Source organism: Cannabis sativa, chromosome 8 (genome assembly GCF_029168945.1).
Source record: "Cannabis sativa cultivar Pink pepper isolate KNU-18-1 chromosome 8, ASM2916894v1, whole genome shotgun sequence".
Taxonomy (NCBI): domain Eukaryota; kingdom Viridiplantae; phylum Streptophyta; class Magnoliopsida; order Rosales; family Cannabaceae; genus Cannabis; species Cannabis sativa.
The window spans coordinates 46,071,297-46,077,296 of NC_083608.1; positions in this window are offsets into that span (position 1 = coordinate 46,071,297).

Genomic DNA, 6,000 nt, shown 5'->3' on the forward strand with positions numbered 1-6,000 from the left:
GTTTGATTAGCCACCTTATGCATGATCTATGATCTCAATACAAAATTTGAAAAGTGAGTATTGAGAATGCTCTAAATTAATAAACATAGGTTTTGATGTGAGACGGGAGTATTAACATTGCTTATGTAATTGTTAGATTATTGCTTAATACGAATTGTATGTTGTTCTATCTCAGAGATGCAGTAGTTAGCATGCAAGTTAGGACCTTTATGATATTAAAAGAATTTAGGTTAATTTATATTTTGAAGAAGAATGATTAATTAGTATTAACAATTGGGTAATGAAAGTAATTGAAATTATATCACTAATTTCACATCCATTGTTAACCTTTTTATTTGTTTGTTTTATTTAGTTTTGCTTAGTTTATTAGTTTCAAAATGTATTAATTCGATTGCAAATAGAAACAAGAATTCAATTGATTGATGCTTGACTACAGTCCTCGTGGGAACGATCTCACTTATCTGAGTATTACTTATTCAAACGATACGCATACTTGCATGTTGGATTTATCACAACAAGTTTTTGGCGTCATTGTCAGGGACTATTTTAGTTTATATCAATATAGTTGAATTATATTCTACGTTGGTTTTCTTTTATTTAATTTTACTAATATTTACTTGAATGTGTTTGACCTGCAAGGTAAATTCAAATGCTATATTTTGTGAATTTTGTCCAATAACACAATGAATCATTTTATTTTGCTCGGGAAGATTTAAGGAGCTTGGAGAGAGATGTTATTCTAATTTCTCAAGTGGGTGTTTTACTCTATTCTTTTATAATGGACTTAACTGGGTTGATTATGGAGCAAAGGTAACTGGAGGGCCTTTGTTAAGGAGAGGTCATGACGTAATAAATCTGTTGAATGATATAACAAATTATGATTATGGCTGGCATGGATCCATCACTTTAGGGTTGGAGTCACCAATACCTTCCTTATTGTCCAAACTCACCTGAACCAACTAACGAAAACGAGAATATACTATCACTTCCAAAAGAGATTAATCGCTTAACGCACATGATAAAAGCTCTATGTAATAATTTAATAACGCATAATTTGAAGAATTTTAAAAGATTACACAATGCAAAATTAATATAGCATATACACTTTATGCTGCAATTAACAATTGAACTAGAAATAAATTTTCAGCAGCACAAAGTAATTAAACAATTACAACCAAAGTAAAAAAAAAATATATATATTTAGTATAAACACTTAACCGAATATTTTAAATGCAAAAATAATTTAATAAAAAATCAATATTATTATTAATTCTCAAAAATTAATTTAGAGATGCTCTTAATATCACATGTAGAATACTGTAATTTGGATCTAAACCCTAATTAATTTATAATAAATCTAACAATAAAATAAAAGAATAACGGAAGCGTACTAATTAATTGTAAAAAGAGTATAATCTTCCAATTTTGCATCAAATAACTATGAAGCCTTATTTTTCTAATGATAAAGATTCAGGAATCCAAAAAAATAGGATGCAAAAAATAGAAAACATCACCCATTATATTACCAAATGTTATATTAACTATTTTTAATTTGACACCTCATTAAATCAAAAATTGTCAAATTAGAATTTACATATTAAAATCATGTCCTTAAATCGAAAACTTTATTTCAAAATAAAACACATAACCTAATACATATTTTACATATCCAATTATAATCCCAAATAAATAAATTTCTTTAACATATACAATGTACAAAAGAAACATCAATAAATTTCTTGCAAAGATTAGCTATATGTCATCTAAGACTACTCCAAAAGCAGAGTATTCAACCACTTTCGTGTTAATTGTCTTAATTAAAGACTACTCCAACATAGTCCTAGACCGTTTCTGAATAAGCATACAAACAAAAACACCATGCTTCACATATTATTAATGCAAGCTTATTATAAATAAAGTTAATTGTGCCATATTTTTTTTTTTTTAAAAAAAAAGAAGCCATACCATGCCATAATTTGTTTTACAGTAATAATAAAAATGGTTGTTGGAAATCAATAAGAATGATTATGATGGGGTATGATTATTGTGTTATTATTATTGGCCTTTAATTGAGTTGATTACTATATATGCCTTGAGCAAAATTTAAATATTTGGGAATCACATGTCTTTGTTCTACACACACACACACATAATCCATGCATATATAAGCAAATTAGGAACCTTCCCCCAAAACAATATACATGTGAAAATTCATCAAAAAGCTCAAATGTGATGATGATGTTGATTCCATAACTTATAATTACAACCAATCTCACCAACCATATATCACATTACATATCCAAACCAATTTCACAACTTGCTTGCTTCTTTTCCTTTTTTTTTTCTTCTTAATAATAATTTAATTAGAAGGGGTTTAGAATAACAAGTCATAATCTTGTATTACATATAATATAAGAGGAGTATTGTAATCATTCATAGTTATTGGGTTTTTAAAATTTCATTACATCTTAATTTTATTTTAGTGATTCTTAATTGTATTTATAACTTTTCAACGCGACACAACTTATCAGAAATTTATAAAAAAAAAAAGTGTTAAATCTTTCTATATTAAAGGAACGAAAATAGTAATAACAATGTTAATGTTTACGCCGACCAACATCGATCGCTACCTAAGGGTGATTGTTTAGGCTTTGATTTTCATAGTAAAACAATGGATATGGACATTGTAGCTTATGAAGAAAGTGATATGCCAGCCAATTTTGATATGCCCTTACTTTTTTCAAATGAAAAATTGGCATTTAAGCCAACCTTCAAATTTCAATTTTTTTTTCTTTCTTTCTTTAATTATATATGTTGGATTTACATATTTGCCCTGGGCTGTGTTTGTTTGAGTAGTCACCAAGTTTTTTTTTTCTTTTTCAATTAGCTTGGATAAGAAGAAATACATTTTATTATTTCATAAATATATATGATTTAAAGAGTTTTTTTTTTTTTTTTTTTTTTTTTTTTTTTTTTTTGTAAGAATATGATGTAAAGAGTAAAGAGTTTGAAACGTGCTAAAGAGAAATAATGGGATTAATAGGATCTGTAAGAGAATATCCATGCTACTAAATAGTAGTTGATGTAACATTTAATATGTATAAATATATAATAAATATAGTTTAAGAACAAAAAGAAATGTTCTATAGAATAGTTTAAAGTTGGAATTTAAAAATATATAAAGTGGGTATTGGTTAAAAATAGTATGATATAGCAGTACTTATAAATTATAATATACTTGCAATTGTATATATAAGAACCAAGACATTATCCTTATTAAGTTATTATTTGTTAAATTGTTAAGGGTTCTTCTAGTTTCTAGTTATTATAATTGTTTTTATATTAACTAGAGAAAATCAATAATATCTTTAAAATAGTTAATCAAAAAAATAAATAATAATATCTTTAAAATATCATAGTCTAATATAATGACAAAAGAGTTTTTGCTAAATATCTACATATACATAGTCTACTTGCACTAATGTATAAATAAATATTATAGAGACATTATTTTAATTATAATAAATAAAGGAATAATTAAGCAAGTCATATTTCTTTACTATTTTTCTTCTATAGTCAATGAAGAAGAAATTTGAATAAAGGGACTGTATGTGAAGAGACTACACTCAAAGAAAAATAAAATAAAAATCATATGTCTAAATTTTGTAAAATATTATGATTATGTGTAATTACAGTACTTCAAGTAATGTGAATTAATGGTAAGTAATTATTTTTTTATATTTATTTACTTACATTATTAAAATTAAGAAATAGAGAATTTGATTAAATAAGAGATAAAAGCAAAGGAATATTTTTTTCACTAATTTTGTAAGAAATGTCATTCAGGGTAATGAATTTTATTTATTTTTAATATTAAATATATAATGATATTTTTTTCCTTTAAAATATGTCTTACAAAATAATTACCATGTACTATAGTTTAACTCAAAAGGGCAATTTAGTCAATTTAAGCTTTCCGATTGCGTTTTCTAATAAAGTAAACAAGATAAATCGCTATTATTCCATTTCTAAAAAAATTTAGTAAACAACATATTATAAATATTGATTCTGATTATTTTTCATTTATTCAGTTACATTTCTTCATTAATTTATTCTAATTCTGAATACTGTATAGTAAACGTGTCATTATATCAGAAAACTGTTTGTAAAAAATAAATAAATTTGTAGTTATTTCTATAATTTGAAGGAATTTAAAAAAATAAAAAATAATTCAGGGGTCAAAATTTAATAAGTGTTATAGTTCTGAAAGTGAAATTTTTATTTATTATAAATTTAAATTTAAGTACTTAAATTAAATCTAAAATATAAAATAATACTATTTTTTTTAAAAAATAAGTGTTTCATAGATTAGAATCACTAAACTAAGAGTTAAATCTCGTAATTATTACAAAAGACACTTCAACATGTTTTCTTTTCAGTACTTTTTAGTGACCATGGTTAGTGTGTGTGACTATGCAAAAATGTTGTAGATGAATATGGACCACATATACCAACCAATTTGACTCATTAATTAACACACAAACGTTCAAAAAAGAAAGATTTTGATATTCAAAATTCAAACGGCTCAAAAACAAAGTTGAGTAGTGAAAGAAGAAGAAATGTGACTTTTTTTGTTGCACACACAAAATCCAAAACTAGCAAAAGGCAAAGCAAAGCAAAACAAGCCTTCTTCACTCTTGGCCGACAGTTGATTGAGTTTGTGTTTCTCAGTGTGACAAATGTACAAGCCTATATAGTTACAAAAGGACACCCTCTCCTACCAATCAAAATTATTACACATTTTTCAAATGTACCAAAAAAATAGAGTAAATGCTAAAGAATACTAGTAGTAGTATTACTAGTTGTGTTTATACTATGTAGATACAATTAATTATTTGATTTTACTTATATTTAATTTAATATTTATTGTAAAGAATAATTAGCTATCTTTAAATTGATATTATGTGGTTGTGTTGGATACTACAATGATGATTATTATAAGCACATTTATTATGAATATTATTACGAGATAGGGATATTGACGGCTAAACCACATGAATTTTATGGTTTGTAACACTTAACCACAAAAATCAAAATTTTGGCGGCTAAACTACCTAAACTCTGGTTTCGTTTTGCTCTGCACACCTCCGTCCAAAAATCACAGTTAAGCGCCACGGTGGATTGTCCACGTGGCAAATTTTTAGTGGTCCACATAATATTAATTTTAAAAAATAATTATAAATATTTAAAAAAAATTAAAAAATTAGATTTTTTTTTCTTATTTACTTTTTTAATTTAAAACAATTAACAAATTCAATTTTTTTCTTTTTTTTTTACTTTTTTTTTTTCTTTTTCTTCTTTCTTCCTCACCAGGTTGGGATTGCTAGCTTCGAGAGTCATAAGACCCTCAGCTTCTAGGCTACTCAACTCCCACAAAAATGGTTTCTTCCTCACCAGGGCCGTATCCTCCACACCGTAGCTCCACAATACCGACCAATTGGCGGCCGCCCAGGCTCAGCCTGAGCCCACTCCAGATCTTTCTTTGCGGACCCCGGTGGGCAGTGCCCGAGTCCATTTACCCAACCCGGAAGACGCTATCGAGGTCTTCGTCGATGGCTACCCAGTCAAGATTCCCAAGGGCTTCACTGTCTTGCAAGCCTGCGAGGTTGCCGACGTTGACATTCCACGCTTCTGCTACCATAGCCGCCTTTCCATTACCGATAACTGTCGGATGTGCCTTGTCGAAGTAGAGAAGTCTCCAAGCTTGTTGCCTCCTATACCATGACTGCCCTCCCTGGTTAGGATTTTCCCACTTTGATTTTTATTTGTAATTTTTGTGTTTGAACATGTATTTCATTTGATCATGTCTGATTTTGGGGTTAGTTTGGCGTTGGAGGGTTTTTGCAGAAAGAATAAAGGAGAAAGAAGAAAGAAGAAAGAAGAAGAAAAAAAAAAAAGTAAAAAAAAAAAAATTAATTTTTTAATTTTTTTAAATTAAAA